General features: G+C 46.8%; 1 long non-coding RNA gene across 2 annotated transcripts in view; it reads right to left on the bottom strand.

Annotated features, from left to right (window-relative positions):
• Positions 1-21354, bottom strand: part of LOC144824896 (uncharacterized) — a 78646-nt gene that overhangs the window by 41982 nt on the left and 15310 nt on the right. The window contains exons 2-3 of one of the 2 annotated variants that reach the window (XR_013609167.1): positions 18493-18532; positions 4964-5022 (exon numbers count right to left, since the gene is read on the bottom strand). This is a non-coding gene — a long non-coding RNA (uncharacterized LOC144824896). The remainder of the gene's footprint in view (positions 1-4963; positions 5023-18492; positions 18533-21354) is intronic. The other variant, XR_013609166.1, reaches the window with a different exon arrangement.

Below are 21354 nucleotides of genomic sequence, written 5' to 3'. Positions count from 1 at the left end.
TTTTGTGCATCCCATCTAGCTTCTGCATAATGATCTAGTATTCTTTCATATCTCCCTTGGTATTTTTCTTTCTCTTTCTGATGTGCTATATGTTCCAAAGCATTCAATGACTTGAATTAGGCAGCTCTAGGCGGTGGTCTCAATTTGTATAATTTCCTCCCTAAACTCTCAGTGATTCTCAAATTAAATGTCCCATAACAAGGACACCGTAGTGCCTCATTTCCTTCTGTAAGCTAGTTTTAACCTTCAAGCCAAAGACATGGATGTAATCCCTTGTAATCCTTTGGCAATCATTATAATGTATCTTGGCGTGCCTTCCAGCAGGTATTGACTCTTGTCCCTTGATTAAGTTTCGTAAAGCTGTGAAAAATTTCATATAAACAATTGCGAATTTCACAAACAAACTTCCGTAAAAATACAGGAAATAAATTTCTCCCACAATTCTCCAGTTGGGCAATCCCAACCAATGATAGTGTGACCTATTATGACGTTGGTAACCAATCTCAGTGAAGCTTTAGACCAACCGACCAATCACAGTGCGACACACTGTGGTGTCAATATCACTCCTCACAGCAGCTCACCCTCCTTTCCATTTTCATTCGGCAAGTTTTTTTCCTAAGCAAATAAACAATACAATGCAAGCAGGAATAAAACCTGCCTGTTCCACTAAAGGACAGTAACTCTAGCACGTTAACTAAAATTTCCTATAATCATTTAGTTCAAATGAAGTCTCGACCAGCGGGATTCCACTCCACTTGATACAGTTATTCCCTCTGCACCTGAGATCAACTATACCAACCATTTACCACTAACACACATTAGCAAACCATTTACCATAAGATGTTGTCGACGACATCTCACGACAAGCATCACAAACAGCAGACAACTTACTCAGTGTCTTCTACACTGAGTCTACCATGTAGGCAAGTATCTCAAGACCTTAGGCCACAACAGACCCATTTGCAACTTCAACTTCTTTGCATCAAGCGCCACAATCATACATGGACTTTAACCATATGGACTTTAACCATTACTCACTCTGCTCAATAATACACATCCATTACAAAAACTGCAGTCATTAAGCCAAAGCAAATGCAACGCACATCCCTATTACTACTCCTTTGCTGCTACTAGTCGTCGAGATTACGTCAGTGCTCCATCACTCCTTTTGCCGAACCATGAACTCTTAGACTTTTTGAACTTGGACACAGATATCTATTTTGGCACCCTAAACCCTCACTTCACTAGACCTAACCTCAGCTCTGCTACCAATGTTTTGATGCAGCTGAAACATTTTTTCTCACTTTACTTACTTTGGCCTGCACACTGGACCCATAAGAAGACTGGCCTCTACTGATTACAAATGTACTCTATACCCCCAGAGGCATTGGTCTTCTGATGAATCTTTTTATGTCGTAGTGAGGGGTGAGACTTCAGGAAGTCCAAAACACAGTTAGCTACTCCTTTTGGAAGTTTGTCTTTATAGTATACATGATGCAGTTATGACATCAGCAATCGGACCACAGTGGTCTATCCATTGTGCGGTCATCTTCAATTAGTCAGGTACTGTTTGCTACTCCAGCATTGTGTCCCATGCTAGTCATGAGAAGTCACAGTCGTTGCCATCCTCACAGGCTAGTTTCAAAAAGAAAAATGTATTTGTAGCTCCTTCATGGGTATAGTCCAATCATCGGTTCCCACCAATTTACACACACATGGAATAAGGCTTCATTCATAGTCGAAATGTTACATTAGGCAGGACCAGTTAAAGCAACATTTGAAAGAAAATGTCAAAGTTCATTTCACTATGTCATGTAAAAATGCGGCATAAGCAAGGTATTTCAATGCACTAGTATCATCTTCTTTTAATTCAACTCATTAATAATTATTATAACATAATACAATAAAACAAACGTTTCATATTAAGAAATAATAGTAGTTTTGTCAGCAATTATTATTTTAAAATGAACAATCCTAAATATGGTCTACTCATAGGAATTTCAAAAGTAGCAGCATGTAAGTAAACTAATTCTAAAAATCATGAAAACACAATAGTTTTCGTTAATATTTGTTTTTTAAGATGGTAACTACTTAAAGTGAATTTTTCAAGCATGCAAACTCTATCAACATTTATTTGCACCGATGTTGAGATTGTTAAAACACTCTGCAATTGAAATCAATAAGAATGCTAAACTCCTCATTAGTCTACATAATACTTTGTTGTTATTATTATTTGATTAATGCTACTGTTTCTAGCTAATCAAGCACCCTTTTACGGTGCTAATAATTCTCTGTTTCTATTATGTTTTCCGTCAATATGTGTAAGGTGCATGATATGATTTCAGTGTCAAATCTAGTATGTATGTTGTGTAAAGAATAATCAATATCTAAGCTGTTACAACTGTGACCACTGGTTCATAATTTAACATGGACTAGTTACCGATGACCCTGAGTTAGCCAGCGCCATAATGTTACCACAGAATTCACTCTTGTTTGGTATCAAACACTGTGCATTTTCACCCCTGACACTGTCCTGGTGTCCAGGTGACCTGACATTTACGAGTGGCATCCTTAGTGGTTGTCTCCAACTTTCCACGCCAGTTGCCATCAAGACAGAAGTCTGCCCTCCCACTGGGAAGTGCTATCACTCCCAGAGGATGGATACAAATGCCCTGGGCAGGAAGAGGGTAACACCTCTGCCCTCCCAAGATGGCTAGTGAATGATACATGTGAGCCTCAAAGGCCACACTGCCTCTGATATGTAAATGACTTGTCTCCCAGCGAAGACAAAGAGCCCCGTTCAGCCGCGGTTCTTACAGGTAACAGTGGTGGAGCGGTGGGACTGCGTAGGAGGGATTTCGAGGGACGCTGTCGAGGGAAGATTAAATAAATAATAATTTTCCCTCAGCATCGTCCCCCGAAATACCCCTCTACGCGGCCCCACCGCTGTTACCTGCACAGACCGTGGCTGGCCCCGTTGCCCCAAGGCACTCGTGTTTGCAAGCAGGCAGGAAATTAGGTATTCAAAAGGCATACAACCCCCAAATGCTAGCCACACCTTTAGGATTTGCCAGCGGGTCTGTACAGCCGAGGGTGGCTTGTGCAATCTTGAAAAGTCCAATAATAGTGGGTTCTGGGTAGTTTGGTGACAGACACCCCCAGATGTGGTCAATTCAGGGGCAGATTAGCCACAGGAGCAGTAGCCTATTGGCTACTGACCCTCACATCTCTAAACACCCCATAAATCCACGATTTGAGGGGCACCCCTGACACCGGAACTCCAGATCTGCTCTGAAGCAGAAAGACAAGGAAGAGACCTGTATCTGCACAAGGCAGGATTCCACGAAGAGAAGCTGCTAAGTGCTGCATCTGTGGTGGCACCCCTTCAGTAACTGGATTATGACTTGTCCCGGACCAGAGACTGGTTCCAAAAGGAAGGTGAACCCCTCTGCAACCAGAAGACTTCACCAGGACTCCCTAGGGCTCGAGGTACTAGTCCTCTGCAGTCGGCAGGCACAAACTGCACTTCAGACACCAAAAAGGACTGTCCACCAGGCCCTGTCGAGGACCAGCCTGAAAGTATCCAGCAAGGTGCCTTCTGGGAAGCATAGTCCTGAACCTCACTGAGTTGGTAGGACTTCTGGAAAGTGATTTGCTTCATAGCTGCATTTGTTGTGGCCAGGTTTGTTGGTGGTTTGGCTTACTACTAACTGCTTTACTCAACCCTCCAAGAAGAGAGAAATATCCTCCATCATTGACCCTCAACTTCTGTGGTGCAGTTGTTGTGGGCTTGCATCCCAAACCTATCTGCGCTGGTAAAGTCAGCCCTGCGGCTCCCGTTCAGCACCACGTATAACCAGGTACACCTCTGCACCTGAGATGCCCGAGCAAGGCAGAGCTGTTCTGCCGGGGGACTCCTGGCCCTGGCTCCCCTCCAAGCTTAACCTGCAAGGGGCTCCTCTGAATACAACCTGCAAGTGACCAAGTGTCACAAGTGTGTTTTGACATCTCCCACAGCTCCCAGTTCAGCACCAAGGACAGCCACGTCACCTCTGCACCCAGACTGCCTGCTCAAGATAAAATTGTTCTGACTGTCGAAGCTTGATCTAGGGACCAGCAAGACCTTAAATACAAGTGGGTTACATTGAACTCACCCCACAAAGGACTGGTTGTCAGCTGAGATGCTCCCCATTGACCACAATCGTAAAGTTTGACAGTTCTGCAATGTACTGTTCAATTCAGTTCATTAACGCCTTAACCGCGGCGGTTTTTCTGCAGCGGTACGGGCGTTCTAAAGGGTGGGCGGGGCTCCGTCGGCCGTTGGCCGTCGGCAGCAGTGGGGAGGTAGTGCTCCCGTTGGCCAGTGGCTGACGGGAGCACGGAAGGGGTTAGACTATATTCGATTGTATAGTAAAATCATATAAGTATACAACAGCAGTTGATATAAAAGTAAACAGCTCCCTGTGTAGCAGCAACAATACATAATAAAACCTCAGATAAAATGACATCATATAAAAATTGATCTGAACAGTTTAAAAACAGTTAAAAAAAGAAATCAAAAAGGACCCGTATTATCCCAATGATAACGGAATCCCTGCATTGCAAACTTTATAGGTATTCGAGAGGACATCAGAAAGAAAACAACAAACAGAGATTCATACATTTGGTATTGCCAGCAGCTGTAAATAAAGATATGATGGTCTGATTTGCCTGAAATAAGCCGGGACCAACAGAGGCGTGATATGATTGTGACGTATGTAGGAAAACATTGGACACACAAGTACAATATGCATGGAATCACAGATCGAAATATTATTGCAACTAAAGCATGCAGATTGGGCAATTTATACCAGGTCCCCTATGGAAACCAAAGCTGGTGAAAGATATCAAGCCTTTAAAATGTTAGAAGAGGTTTCTGCATATTAGACATATTCAAGAGAAGATAGGGCTCTAATCCACTTACAGGTTTAACCAGGGCGTACTTCTGAATGGTCGGCAGAATTCTCCCTTTCAGTAGCCACCCTGTGGGAAAAAGTTTGTTTAATCCATGCAAGATCCTTTTTGTTATTCCTCCAGAGTATAGGTTTGACTGCCTAATTCATTAAATGTTTTTTAGGTATTGTTACGATGGAATATGAGCCACATTGTCTAAGAGCAAACAATCCTGGAGAAGTAGCAATATCTTTATTAGATTTTACATTAAAACCATAAAAGCACAACATATACAGTTCATCAAAAGGATTTTTTTATGTATTTCTTTTTTTAAAGGAAGAGTTAATTAAGGAAAACGAGACAGTCTCTCTTCAGGATCTTGGTTGAATTACTACAATACATGTGGTGTCTAGCACCTCAATCCTAAGCATAAATCATGGAAAGCATCCCCAAGCAGCTATGTTTAGCGTAACCAGGGACCATATAATATCATTCCAGTAACAACCATACATATGTTAGAGTTTGATTAAGTTCATCGTGCTGATATCATTTAACATCTAAAATCAAATTATACTAAAGTTAAAATATTTACAAGTATAAAAAGTCATTTATAATTTATTGCAATATCAATTTAACCTAAATATGCCATACATCTGTAGGCAGTTTATATTCTACCTCTAACATATTTGATCAACTTAATAACAATAACATTTACATCCTATAAATTCCATCAATTGTAATGCCATGTAAGATGCCTTCTACATACTATTTTCAACTTCCACTCACTATAATCCTTTCAGCCTGGTTCAACTTTTTTTTAATTATTCATTATTTTAACTATGCTGCTTCTTATAACCCATGCATGAAGCAGGTATCTAGATAGGGCAAAGACCAAATATTCTGAGGTATCACTTTTCAGGATTCTGGTAATCTCACTTAATCGGGTTGTTGCTAGAATACAGCAGATCAGGATTAGCCATATTCTTCTTGTCTCCTGGTACATGGGACAGAAAAATAAGAAGTGTGTTTCTGACTCAAGTGCTGATTCACATGCTGGGCAGCAAGGCAAAATATCAACCCCATTCCAGTTGCTGACAAAACTATTAATTGGAAGAATACCGTACCTAAATTTAAGGTATAGTGTTTTAGCAAGCGGCGGCTCTATTCGATTTAAAAGTTAATCTTGTTGCACACTACTCACACACCGGCGGTGTCGCCCCTAAGGACTCTGGTCAATGTAGTAAAGTGTTCGCGATGCATCATCTTTCGATCTTCTGCTCTCTTCGCTGTCTTCGCCATCCCTGGACACGTGTTTCGGGGTATTACCCCTCATCAGCAGGGATAGGCCGTGTACTGGGGATGCCGATGGCTGCCAATATCTGCCAGGTATAGTACCACTCAGGCGCGTAGGTGCGGGATCCCAGGCTCGTCAGCCCGCTGCTCGAGGGAGCTTTAAAGTTACAAATGGGGGTGGGGTCGCACACTACTCACACACCGGCGGTGTCGCCCCTAAGGACTCTGGTCAATGTAGTAAAGTGTTCGCGATGCATCATCTTTCGAACTTCTGCTATCTTCGCTGTCTTCGCCATCCCTGGACACGTGTTTCGGGATATTACCCCTCATCAGCAGGGATAGGCCGTGTACTGGGGTTGCCGATGGCTGCCAATATCTGCCAGGTATAGTACCACTCAGGCGCGTAGGTGCGGGATCCCAGGCTCGTCAGCCCGCTGCTCAAGGGAGCTTTAAAGTTACAAATGGGGGTGGGGTCGCACACTACTCACACACCGGCGGTGTCGCCCCTAAGGACTCTGGTCAATGTAGTAAAGTGTTCGCGATGCATCATCTTTCGATCTTCTGCTATCTTCGCTGCCTTCGCCATCCCTGGACACGTGTTTCGGGGTATTACCCCTCATCAGCAGGGATAGGCCGTGTACTGGGGTTGCCGATGGCTGCCAATATCTGCCAGGTATAGTACCACTCAGGCGCGTAGGTGCGGGATCCCAGGCTCGTCAGCCCGCTGTTCAAGGGAGCTTTAAAGTTACAAATGGGGGTGGGGTCGCACACTACTCACACACCGGCGGTGTCGCCCCTAAGGACTCTGGTCAATGTAGTAAAGTGTTCGCGATGCATCATCTTTCGATCTTCTGCTATCTTCGCCATCCCTGGACACGTGTTTCGGGGTATTACCCCTCATCAGCAGGGATAGGCCGTGTACTGGGGTTGCCGATGGCTGCCAATATCTGCCAGGTATAGTACCACTCAGGCGCGTAGGTGCGGGATCCCAGGCTCGTCAGCCCGCTGATCAAGGGAGCTTTAAAGTTACAAATGGGGTGGGGTCGCACACTACACACACACCGGCGGTGTCGCCCCTAAGGACTCTGGTTAATGTAGTAAAGTGTTTGCGATGCATCATCTTTCGATCTTCTGCTATCTTCGCTGTCTTCGCCATCCCTGGACACGTGTTTCGGGGTATTACCCCTCATCAGCAGGGATAGGCCGTGTACTGGAGTTGCCGATGGCTGCCAATATCTGCCAGGTATAGTACCACTCAGGCACGTAGGTGCGGGATCCCAGGCTCGTCAGCCCGCTGCTCAAGGGAGCTTTAAAGTTACAAATGGGGGTGGGGTCGCACACTACTCACACACCGGCGGTGTCGCCCCTAAGGACTCTGGTCAATGTAGTAAAGTGTTCGCGATGCATCATCTTTCGATCTTCTGCTATCTTCGCTGTCTTCGCCATCCCTGGACACGTGTTTCCGGGTATTACCCCTCATCAGCAGGGATAGGCCGTGTACTGGGGTTGCCGATGGCTGCCAATATCTGCCAGGTATAGTACCACTCAGGCGCGTAGGTGCGGGATCCCAGGCTCGTCAGCCCGCTGCTCAAGGGAGCTTTAAAGTTACAAATGGGGGTGGGGTCGCACACTACTCACACACCGGCGGTGTCGCCCCTAAGGACTCTAGTCAATGTAGTAAAGTGTTCGCGATGCATCATCTTTCGATCTTCTGCTATCTTCGCTGTCTTCGCCATCCCTGGACACGTGTTTCGGGGTATTACCCCTCATCAGCAGGGATAGGCCGTGTACTGGGGTTGCCGATGGCTGCAAATATCTGCCAGGGATAGTACCACTCAGGCGCGTAGGTGCGGGATCCCAGGCTCGTCAGCCCGCTGCTCAAGGGAGCTTTAAAGTTACAAATGGGGGTGGGGTCGCACACTACTCACACACCGGCGGTGTCGCCCCTAAGGACTCTGGTCAATGTAGTAAAGTGTTCGCGATGCATCATCTTTCGATCTTCTGCTATCTTCGCTGTCTTCGCCATCCCTGGACACGTGTTTCGGGGTATTACCCCTCATCAGCAGGGATAGGCCGTGTACTGGGGATGCCGATGGCTGCCAATATCTGCCAGGTATAGTACCACTCAGGCGCGTAGGTGCGGGATCCCAGGCTCGTCAGCCCGCTGCTCGAGGGAGCTTTAAAGTTACAAATGGGGGTGGGGTCGCACACTACTCACACACCGGCGGTGTCGCCCCTAAGGACTCTGGTCAATGTAGTAAAGTGTTCGCGATGCATCATCTTTCGATCTTCTGCTATCTTCGCTGTTTTCGCCATCCCTGGACACGTGTTTCGGGGTATTACCCCTCATCAGCAGGGATAGGCCGTGTACTGGGGTTGCCGATGGGTGCCAATATCTGCCAGGTATAGTACCACTCAGGCGCGTAGGTGCGGGATCCCAGGCTCGTCAGCCCGCTGCTCAAGGGAGATTTAAAGTTACAAATGGGGGTGGGGTCGCACACTACTCACACACCGGCGGTGTCGCCCCTAAGGACTCTGGTCAATGTAGTAAAGTGTTCGCGATGCATCATCTTTCGATCTTCTGCTATCTTCGCTGTCTTCGCCATCCCTGGACACGTGTTTCGGGGTATTACCCCTCATCAGCAGGGATAGGCCGTGTACTGGGGTTGCCGATGGCTGCAAATATCTGCCAGGGATAGTACCACTCAGGCGCGTAGGTGCGGGATCCCAGGCTCGTCAGCCCGCTGCTCAAGGGAGCTTTAAAGTTACAAATGGGGGTGGGGTCGCACACTACTCACACACCGGCGGTGTCGCCCCTAAGGACTCTGGTCAATGTAGTAAAGTGTTCGCGATGCATCATCTTTCGATCTTCTGCTATCTTCGCTGTCTTTGCCATCCCTGGACACGTGTTTCGGGGAATTACCCCTCATCAGCAGGGATAGGCCGTGTACTGGTGTTGCCGATGGCTGCCAATATCTGCCAGGTATAGTACCACTCAGGCGCGTAGGTGCGGGATCCCAGGCTCGTCAGCCCGCTGCTCAAGGGAGTTTTAAAGTTACAAATGGGGGTGGGGTCGCACGCTACTCACACACCGGCGGTGTCGCCCCTAAGGACTCTGGTCAATGTAGTAAAGTGTTCGCGATGCATCATCTTTCGATCTTCTGCTATCTTCGCTGTCTTCGCCATCCCTGGACACGTGTTTCGGGGTATTACCCCTCATCAGCAGGGATAGGCCGTGTACTGGGGTTGCCGATGGCTGCCAATATCTGCCAGGGATAGTACCACTCAGGCGCGTAGGTGCGGGATCCCAGGCTCGTCAGCCCGCTGCTCAAGGGAGCTTTAAAGTTATAAATGGGGGTGGGGTCGCACACTACTCACACACCGGAGGTGTCGCCCCTAAGGACTCTGGTCAATGTAGTAAAGTGTTCGCGATGCATCATCTTTCGATCTTCTGCTCTCTTCGCTGTCTTCGCCATCCCTGGACACGTGTTTCGGGGTATTACCCCTCATCAGCAGGGATAGGCCGTGTACTGGGGATGCCGATGGCTGCCAATATCTGCCAGGTAAAGGACCACTCAGGCGCGTAGGTGCGGGATCCCAGGCTCGTCAGCCCGCTGCTCAAGGGAGCTTTAAAGTTACAAATGGGGGTGGGGTCGCACACTACTCACACACCGGCGGTGTCGCCCCTAAGGACTCTGGTCAATGTAGTAAAGTGTTTGCGATGCATCATCTTTCGAACTTCTGCTATCTTCGCTGTCTTCGCCATCCCTGGACACGTGTTTCGGGATATTACCCCTCATCAGCAGGGATAGGCCGTGTACTGGGGTTGCCGATGGCTGCCAATATCTGCCAGGTATAGTACCACTCAGGCGCGTAGGTGCGGGATCCCAGGCTCGTGAGCCCGCTGCTCAAGGGAGCTTTAAAGTTACAAATGGGGGTGGGGTCGCACACTACTCACACACCGGCGGTGTCGCCCCTAAGGACTCTGGTCAATGTAGTAAAGTGTTCGCGATGCATCATCTTTCGATCTTCTGCTATCTTCGCTGTCTTCGCCATCCCTGGACACGTGTTTCGGGGTATTACCCCTCATCAGCAGGGATAGGCCGTGTACTGGGGTTGCCGATGGCTGCCAATATCTGCCAGGGATAGTACCACTCAGGCGCGTAGGTGCGGGATCCCAGGCTCGTCAGCCCGCTGCTCAAGGGAGCTTTAAAGTTATAAATGGGGGTGGGGTCGCACACTACTCACACACCGGCGGTGTCGCCCCTAAGGACTCTGGTCAATGTAGTAAAGTGTTCGCGATGCATCATCTTTCGATCTTCTGCTCTCTTCGCTGTCTTCGCCATCCCTGGACACGTGTTTCGGGGTATTACCCCTCATCAGCAGGGATAGGCCGTGTACTGGGGATGCCGATGGCTGCCAATATCTGCCAGGTAAAGGACCACTCAGGCGCGTAGGTGCGGGATCCCAGGCTCGTCAGCCCGCTGCTCAAGGGAGCTTTAAAGTTACAAATGGGGGTGGGGTCGCACACTACTCACACACCGGCGGTGTCGCCCCTAAGGAATCTGGTCAATGTAGTAAAGTGTTTGCGATGCATCATCTTTCGAACTTCTGCTATCTTCGCTGTCTTCGCCATCCCTGGACACGTGTTTCGGGATATTACCCCTCATCAGCAGGGATAGGCCGTGTACTGGGGTTGCCGATGGCTGCCAATATCTGCCAGGTATAGTACCACTCAGGCGCGTAGGTGCGGGATCCCAGGCTTGTGAGCCCGCTGCTCAAGGGAGCTTTAAAGTTACAAATGGGGGTGGGGTCGCACACTACTCACACACCGGCGGTGTCGCCCCTAAGGACTCTGGTCAATGTAGTAAAGTGTTCGCGATGCATCATCTTTCGATCTTCTGCTATCTTCGCTGCCTTCGCCATCCCTGGACACGTGTTTCGGGGTATTACCCCTCATCAGCAGGGATAGGCCGTGTACTGGGGTTGCCGATGGCTGTCAATATCTGCCAGGTATAGTACCACTCAGGCGCGTAGGTGCGGGATCCCAGGCTCGTCAGCCCGCTGCTCAAGGGAGCTTTAAAGTTACAAATGGGGGTGGGGTCGCACACTACTCACACACTGGTGGTGTCGCCCCTAAGGACTCTGGTCAATGTAGTAAAGTGTTCGCGATGCATCATCTTTCGATCTTCTGCTATCTTCGCTGTCTTCGCCATCCCTGGACACGTGTTTCGGGGTATTACCCCTCATCAGCAGGGATAGGCGGTGTACTGGGGTTGCCGATGGCTGCCAATATCTGCCAGGTATAGTACCACTCAGGCGCGTAGGTGCGGGATCCCAGGCTCGTCAGCCCGCTGCTCAAGGGAGATTTAAAGTTACAAATGGGGGTGGGGTCGCACACTACTCACACACCGGCGGTGTCGCCCCTAAGGACTCTGGTCAATGTAGTAAAGTGTTCGCGATGCATCATCTTTCGATCTTCTGCTATCTTCGCTGTCTTCGCCATCCCTGGACACGTGTTTCGGGGTATTACCCCTCATCAGCAGGGATAGGCCGTGTACTGGGGTTGCCGATGGCTGCCAATATCTGCCAGGTATAGTACCACTCAGGCGCGTAGGTGCGGGATCCCAGGCTCGTCAGCCCGCTGCTCAAGGGAGCTTTAAAGTTACAAATGGGGGTGGGGTCGCACACTACTCACACACCGGCGGTGTCGCCCCTAAGGACTCTGGTCAATGTAGTAAAGTGTTCGCGATGCATCATCTTTCGATCTTCTGCTATCTTCGCTGTCTTCGCCATCCCTGGACACGTGTTTCGGGGTATTACCCCTCATCAGCAGGGATAGGCTGTGTACTGGGGTTGCCGATGGCTGCCAATATCTGCCAGGTATAGTACCACTCAGGCGCGTAGGTGCGGGATCCCAGGCTCGTCAGCCCGCTGCTCAAGGGAGCGTTAAAGTTACAAATGGGGGTGGGGTCGCACACTACTCACACACCGGCGGTGTCGCCCCTAAGGACTCTGGTCAATGTAGTAAAGTGTTCGCGATGCATCATCTTTCGATCTTCTGCTATCTTCGCTGTCTTCGCCATCCCTGGACACGTGTTTCGGGGTATTACCCCTCATCAGCAGGGATAGGCCGTGTACTGGGGTTGCCGATGGCTGCAAATATCTGCCAGGGATAGTACCACTCAGGCGCGTAGGTGCGGGATCCCAGGCTCATCAGCCCGCTGCTCAAGGGAGCTTTAAAGTTACAAATGGGGGTGGGGTCGCACACTACTCACACACCGGCGGTGTCGCCCCTAAGGACTCTGGTCAATGTAGTAAAGTGTTCGCGATGCATCATCTTTCGATCTTCTGCTATCTTCGCTGTCTTTGCCATCGCTGGACACGTGTTTCGGGGAATTACCCCTCATCAGCAGGGATAGGCCGTGTACTGGTGTTGCCGATGGCTGCCAATATCTGCCACGTATAGTACCACTCAGGCGCGTAGGTGCGGGATCCCAGGCTCGTCAGCCCGCTGCTCAAGGGAGTTTTAAAGTTACAAATGGGGTTGGGGTCACACACTACTCACACACCGGCGGTGTCGCCCCTAAGGACTCTGGTCAATGTAGTAAAGTGTTCGCGATGCATCATCTTTCGATCTTCTGCTATCTTCGCTGTCTTCGCCATCCCTGGACACGTGTTTCGGGGTATTACCCCTCATCAGCAGGGATAGGCCGTGTACTGGGGTTGCCGATGGCTGCCAATATCTGCCAGGGATAGTACCACTCAGGCGCGTAGGTGCGGGATCCCAGGCTCGTCAGCCTGCTGCTCAAGGGAGCTTTAAAGTTACAAATGGGGGTGGGGTCGCACACTACTCACACACCTACGCGCCTGAGTGGTACTATACCTGGCAGATATTGGCAGCCATCGGCAACCCCAGTACACGGCCTATCCCTGCTGATGAGGGGTAATACCCCGAAACACGTGTCCAGGGATGGCGAAGACAGCGAAGATAGCAGAAGATCGAAAGATGATGCATCGCGAACACTTTACTACATTGACCAGAGTCCTTAGGGGCGACACCGCCGGTGTGTGAGTAGTGTGCGACCCCACCCCCATTTGTAACTTTAAAGCTCCCTTGAGCAGCGGGCTGACGAGACTGGGATCCCGCACCTACGCGCCTGAGTGGTACTATACCTGGCAGATATTGGCAGCCATCGGCAACCCCAGTACACGGGCTATCCCTGCTGATGAGGGGTAATACCCCGAAACACGTGTCCAGGGATGGCGAAGACAGCGAAGATAGCAGAAGATCGAAAGATGATGCATCGCGAACACTTTACTACATTGACCAGAGTCCTTAGGGGCGACACCGCCGGTGTGTGAGTAGTGTGCGACCCCACCCCCATTTGTAACGTTAATCTTGTTGCATGTTACCTTTAATGTTGAGGAACCTACATGTCAGTTCCCCTGCAGTACTCTTACTGAGCCATCTATCCATAACATAGTTCCAGTAATTCTTTTTGAGGTGGTATACCAAGTTTTTTTTTAATTTTGCCGGGGGTTTGCCAAAGGACAATCTTGGAATATAATCCTATTAAAATGAAAATGCTCTTTATACCAAACCAAGCCCCACATTAAAAGAGGGCAAACCTGAATAAAATCAGCAATATATGACATACCTAACTCTTCATGTGCAATTTTTGGTAGGGATTCCTTGATCAATAGCGAAGAAATTTCTCAGTAATTTGTTCTCTATCACTTGAATACAGTCAGTATTGGCATACCCCCAAAATGTGATGCCTAAGGTGGCCATTTGAACACATTTGGCCTTATAGGTATCAAGCAATAATTCCAGGTACTTATGCCCAATGCACCTTGTAAAATCTTGAAGTCCAGAAATTGTAAATTGGAGTGCCTGTCTATTTGTAGATAAATGAGGTTTCAAGCTAAGGCCCGAATTTAGGAGCAAACCCAGAATTTTCTTCCCTGGATAAAACCTAACCCTTAGCTGAGGGATTGTGAAATTTAACATTCCTGGTACTGATTTTCTGACCACTTTAAAAATTGATAACTTCGGTTATACGCCTAGTGTTGATTTTGCTTTGGTGTCTAAATTTACATAAAATAAGCTCTATTTAATAAATTGGTGTTGGATTTCTTTCAAGTCGTGTCAATTACTTATTGTCCATATTGGTACTCTGAACTGCTTAACACATGTTCCTATAAGTAAGTCTGACTGCTCGTTGTCACTCTACCAGGACTGAGCTAAGGATTACTAGTACAAATCCAAGGTCCACTTTGGGGTATTGTGTTAATATTACATGGTAAGGCTCCCCAGCCATACCACATAGTTTTTCCAACTTACTACACCAACAGACAGTATTCAGAGGGGAGCCTCACATTTTTTAAACCCACAAATGGCTTTTAATTAGCTTTCTCCCTCCTGAAATTGTCACCTGTCTTTAACCCAACCAGCACTCTGCACGATTGTGAAATTGCAAATAATATTTTGAAACACGGTGTCATTTACTCATGTACAAGATGATGCTTTGTTCTCAAATTTAATTTCGTTTGTTTGTTTGATAACTTTATTTTGGTCAGAGACCATAAAAGTGCACATAAAAATACAAGCCAGCACAAGTTATTAAAACAATAAATAATCATTTAAAAGATTTAAAAAGAGAATTAAACTATAAGTTATCAATAAGAAGAGACAGTAATTTCATGAATACTAACATTTAAGTTAAAAATATTTGTCTCCTACGCCACATGCTAAATAGATAACGAGATACGGCGAACACAATGGGGGGGTGGGTGTCATAAGTCAATATTCTACATGCCTGAAAGTAATGCAGAAATGTAAGGTTCTTACAAATCAGAATCAGCCAGCAGTTTCTAATTACAGAATAAGCAGGACAAAAGAACAAAACATGTGGTACATCTTCAATTCTGTAGTCACAAGCAGGGCACGCTACAATGTTAGTTTTGGACCATTTGGATGTAAATGACCTGACGGGTAAGGTGCCGTGCCTTAACTGAAGATACAGTTTTCTGGCGAGAGGTGGTTCAATTAAATCCATGAATTCCTCGATTTTAAACTCTGATTTAACTAAGAGGAACTCAGACGTTAGCCTGCCCATAGTTGCAGAGCTCAGAAGTATTTGAGTGGTCTGGATACGTATCAGAGCTCGAAGTTCTAGTTTTGGTAATCCAGGGCAAAAAGTCTCCGGTTTTTCCCACAGGTCCAGAAGACCCAACCGAAAACTGTCTGTCCTGATATGCTCCAACCACGGTATCTTTATACTTTTAAGAGAAGTCCAGATCTCAGATAGTTCTGCTCTGTAGGCGGCCAATTCCAAAGTTGACCACAACCTCTTCCAGTACATTATAGGTCTTGCACTCACGATTTCCTCTATTGACTCCATCCCAAGGTCCATTCTTAGGGGGATCAGGGGTGTGCTAGCAGGTAATCCAATTAGATTCCTCATAAAGGTTTGTTCCACCCTTGAAATGGTCGATATTTTTTTGTGCCCCCAGAGCTCCACGCCATAGGTTACTGCAGTTCTAGCCTGGCGACAATATATTTCCAAGGCCGGGGACATCGGCTTAAATGTAGACCTCTTGGTTACTTTACTAATTCCCCCCGCTAGCTGTGATAATTTTAGTTCTGACTTGACAATCTGTGTGTTCCACTCAAAATTCTCTGTAAGGGTAACACCCAAATAAACAAACGTCTTAACCATCTCAAGGGGAATACCATGTAGGGCAGGGTTTGGGCGTGTCCGCTTGGGGGGATTGAATATTATAAACTTTGTTTTTTCCAGGTTGATTTCCAATCCCCGGAGTGCACAAAACTCTACAAAACCATCAAGTGTCTTTTGAATTCCCAACGACGTTTTAGACAACAACAGAGTGTCGTCTGCAAACATCAGTGCAGAGACCCTCCCCGTGGCCAGCTTAGGGGCATCGTTACCCACCACGCCGTTCAGATAGTCCACAAGTCCATTAATGTAAAGGCTGAATAGCGTGGGGGCCAACACGCACCCTTGGCGAACCCCTTTTTGGACAGGAAATTGATCCAGGAGATCGCCATACCTACCACACCTAACCTGGGCATAATTATTTGTGTGGAGCCTTGAGAGAATGGACAACAGGTAAGACGGAAGTCCTAGGTCTGCCAATACCCTCCACAATTTCGCTCGAGGAACTAAGTCGAAGGCTGCCCGCAAGTCCACGAACACAAGGTAGAGGCTGCCACCCTCCACCTTTGCTACCTTCCAATATAGGACCTGCAAGTGAAATATCTGATCTAAAGTGGAAGTGCCAGACCTAAATCCTGCCTGGAATGTAGATAGGATCTCATTTTCATCCATCCATCCAAGAATCCTATCAAGGATAATCCTCCCTATTAGCTTTTGTGATGTGTCAACTAAGCTAATTGGTCTATAATTCGAAGGGGTAAGCGAACAGCCCTTTTTAAGGATTGGCACGATCTCAGCCCCCAGCCAGGTTGGGGGCAGATCGGCACCCTGAAAGACCCCATTAAATAGAAAGAGCAGATAAGGTGCCCAGATTTTGGGCTGTGTTCTAAACAGATCCCCTGGTATTTTGTCTAACCCCGGGGCCTTATTGGGAAGGAGTTTGCCTATTGCTGCCTCAACCTCTCTCAATGTAAAGAGTTCAGCCTGGAGGTGGGGACTGAGGACCATAGTCGTCATTCCACACTCTTCAGGATCAAGGACGTTTTGGGAATCGGAAATATCACGGATTGTGATGTCTGTCTGAGGGATTCCATATAAGCCAGCAAAGTGCCTTTCCCAAATTCCCGAGAAATATTGGGGACAGGGACAGGATTAATGCCATGAAGGCCGGTTGCCACAATAGACCAAAATGATTCAGAGTCCCTAGAAGTGAGTGCAGCTCCCAACTCCGCCCACAGGAGAACCTCCCGTTCCCTCTTGGCGTCACTAATTGCCTTCTTGTACAGAGTACGTTGGACTTTAATAGCTCCAACGTCATGGGTTTTTAATGCTGACAACAAGGCTTTTTTAGACTTACGGCATAGGGCGTTAAACCACAAATGTTTATTGGCCCGAGGCTGACTAGTCCTTACCAAGGGGCAAAGGGCATCTTTTAAAGTGGCCACTAATTGGTTGTGTATATCAGTGGCCCTTCCCATGCATTCAGGGTCCTCCATTTCAGCAATAAATGGAATTGCAGTCTCATACAAGTCAGCAAGTTTCCTCGGGGAATCCTGAAAATCTGGCCATTTAACCCTTCACCTACAATTGGAAATTATTAGTTTTTGTGAGGCACTTTTTTTTTGGGTAGGTGGTGGATTATTTAGCCCAAAGCTCCCTGGTTTAAGAGAGAGAACCAAAGCATTATGGTTGCTATCGTACCTGTCAAAGACCCTAAACTCAAGCAACATATCCCAATGCCTGGCCTCCATGAATATATAGTCTATCACAAAAGTCTGGTTTAAACGATTAAAGGTAGTTCGCCCGGGCCTGTCAGGCTCCACCCTCCCATTGCATGCTCGTAATGAAGTGACTAACGCCAATGACTGCAGTTGTAGTACAAGTGGGGTCCAAGCCTTAGAAAAACAACAACTTTCAGAGGAGGGTCAGAGGGAAAATATTTATCGACCATTCAAGTTAATACCCCCAGTAGAACTATATAAACAACAAAGAAACTTGAAGGTCTAAACTAGCTGAGTTGAATAGGTTATCACTGGACTCGGCACAATGCGTGTGCAATACATCTGCTATCACGTGATGGAAAGGCACTCAACATAATAGTTTGAGTCCTATCAGCCCACCCAAGTGGCGGAGCCTCATCATGTAGGACATCTTGAACTAGGTCTGTGTATCAAAGCCCAGACGTATTGGCTTTGAGTCACTAGGCCATAGTACAGTCAATGCAAGAGTCCTCACCACTGGTGAAGCTGATGAATGCAGTGCAAGAAGTGAAGTGATGTGTCTTAAAATGGCGGTCAAGGCAAATAGAGAAATTTTATTAATATTCACCTGGACGTCAGGTTAAAACACAGTGTAGGGACAGTGTGAAAAAATCACTGTCTATTTTGCTTGGTAGTAAATCAGGCCAACATGTTTCTGCCGTAAGGTGGATGTTCACCGGCATTCGTCAGGGCCAAGCTAACTGGTATGCTACTGCAATTTACACTATTAAAGGTGCACAAAACAAGGATATAATAACAAAGAATCTAACAGACCATACTTTGCCTGTGAATAGTCACATAAGTGGTCACAAGGACCATCCTACCATGTCCTCCCGATTAGTTCGAATTTGGAGGAAGTCTTCCCTGCAGAAATGAGAGAAAAACGTATTGGTAATACAAGGTACAGTCATGGAGAGTCTACTATCTTGTGATATAAAGTACAGTAATCTGCGGATGATAATCAATAAAAACTCAGCTCAGCCATTCGTAATTATGATAGCCACATAAATTATGCGCTATAGTAGTCGCCATCAGATAATCTGTGCATTGTTCAACAACCAGGTTAAGAACTTACCCAACTCTGTGTGGGAAGATTGCCTCACCTCACCCGGCAATGGCTCGGAGAATGAGGCCCCGCTCTAGACACATAAACAAGGACATTTTCAGGACATGATAAATGTCACTACCTATGTCTATATACATGCTTTGATGAAACAAGTATTCATGGAAACCTCAGTTTTCTGGATTGCCCCTAACGTTCGCCACACCTCTGGGACCAAGGCGGGTGCACTCAACATGTCAAATCTAAAAACAATCCTCTAACATATCATAACAGGTTGATGCACCCAAATGAGTGCAGCAACTATGTCTCTGCTTGCCAGCCACCCCCCAAAAGCGAGCAGTTGAATTACTGGTGGGAGGTGCTTGTCTGATGTAAAATAAGTCAAAAAAGGTGGAAATCAGGTCTCTGTTACAGTTAGTGAATAACTACTATTTTGGGCTACAAAATAATGCTGTGCTGATTGACTCCAACAGCATTCATGATCCAGAGACTACAGGAAAAACTTGTATACGAGTAGCTACTGATTTGCGCTTTAAAACGGAGCTGCGCTGATAAACTAGGACAGCGCTCGTAATCCCAAAGTTATACCAATATCTTTGTAGACGTGTAACGAACCCTCTTACCTGTCCGTCGGTACCTCGCGGCGTGGTCTCGAGCCGAAGGGGAGGCACCGACGGTCAGTCGGGGCAGCGTTTATATACTGTCGCTGATTCGCTAAATGGACATCAGCTGGTTACAGCGTGATTGAAAATGTGTCAAGGAGCACCGTAGTGCGCATGCGCGCATCACGCTCTACTACTCAGAAGGAGGGGCAGTGTGTCTAACTACCTAGGCATGCGCAAAATTCAGATTCTGTTCACTAGCACATGCGCACCGAGACTCCTACCAAGAAGTAAACACTACCTCGCTCGATCGGAGGAAATACCCCGAAGTGGGTTTATAAAGAGGAATGTTGTCTCTACATAAAGCTCCAAGTACACTTCAAGAAAGTCACTAAAGGAAATGGGCTACCGGATATAGATAATTACTGTTTTGTAAAATCAGGAAAAATGCATAATTATATTACATTTAAGCAATGATAAAGCTACAACCAGAGTGCAGGTATTTAAATATACACAGGCTGGCCAGATATTCGATGTTATCTATACCAAATAACCACTGATTAGAGGTTAGTTGGGTGCTTTTTTATCTTAGTCCTGCTGCCAAAAAATAAAATTGTTTGAAATTTTCTTTTTTAACTATGTTGTCCTGATAAAGTCTCTAATAATGGAGGAAATATTATATCTTGTTTCAAATGGACTTCGGTCTAGACTGAGTGTGCAGTATTCAATACAAGATTTATATGAATAACATAGACTCATCCAGACCTCATGGGCAGGGACCTGCGATAGAAACCTCTGTATAAGGACTCTGAAGGTCTAGTGGAATCTGATAAATCTAAAATCAGGCAGACAGCAAAATTTAAGGTTACCTCAGCCAGATGGTGAGTATGATCAATAGATGGACACCATATTCATATGAATGACACAGGCTCCTCCGAAACTTATGGACAGAAACCTGACGATAGAAGCGTCTGTATCTGCAGTCTAGGGCTCTGGTAGCATTTGATAGGGTCCAAGCCTTAACCTGGGGAATCAACGGGTCCGGGATAGACCACAGCAAGTCAACTTCATCTTGGTCACCTAAACTTGGGTCCACAAGAGGTTCAAAATGACAATTGAAATCTCCACACAAGATTATCACAGTGGAGGAATCAATCGTCTGGATAAATTTAGATAGAGTTTTTATAACCTCGGACTCCAAGCCCCTCCTAAATGGCCTTGAATATACATTAATCAATGCTATCCTTTGCCTATTTAGTGTGGTTAAAAGTACGCACTGGACGTCTAAAGAATTAGTATTAATATGCGTTGCCTTGACCCCCAGATGAGTGCCAACCCAGATAGACAACCCACCCAATGGCCTTCCACGACCGCCCATAGTTGCTAAGACATTAAAAGTTGCAAAACCAAGGGCTGTAGTTTCCTTTAACGCCCAGGTTTCCTGTAGCATGCAGATATCATGTAGGGACATAAAGGAACTCCAAGCTGGAATGGGCAATTTGTTCTTCAATCCCGCCACATTCCAGGAAAGTATTTTAATGTGTGAGTCGACTAAACCTCGCTTAATCGGTATACAGTCACATGAATCCAGAGGTTCGTTAATTACTTCAGTGCTCACATTCACAATTTCCTCTGGCTCACCACTTAAAATAGATTTATCAGCAAGGGGACTAAGGGGTGGAGACTGGGATATCTGTTCCAGTGCTAAGAGTTTGGCAGTGGAAGTATGTTTTACAAGTGCCTCGGTGTCTTCAACAGTAGACAAAAGACTACCGGGGAGCCCAGTCTGTCAATCACCGTCATCAATGCCTGAAAGGGCATTGAATCTATTTGTCACCTCAAGTGGGGTGAGCGGGCACAATGAATCAGTCCAACTACTTCTATGTTGCCTAGATGGAACAGTATCCCACCCAAATGCTCTAACAGGAGCTATGGAGTAGGATACATGGGGAGTGTAGCGATTTTTAGATGGAATAGGATAATTGGGGTGATCGAAAGCTTGAGCTCCAGAATGCATTGTA

The sequence above is a fragment of the Lissotriton helveticus genome, chromosome 3_1 (genome assembly GCF_964261635.1).
Source record: "Lissotriton helveticus chromosome 3_1, aLisHel1.1, whole genome shotgun sequence".
NCBI lineage: Eukaryota > Metazoa > Chordata > Amphibia > Caudata > Salamandridae > Lissotriton > Lissotriton helveticus.
This window is presented reverse-complemented; position numbering and strand designations above follow the sequence as displayed.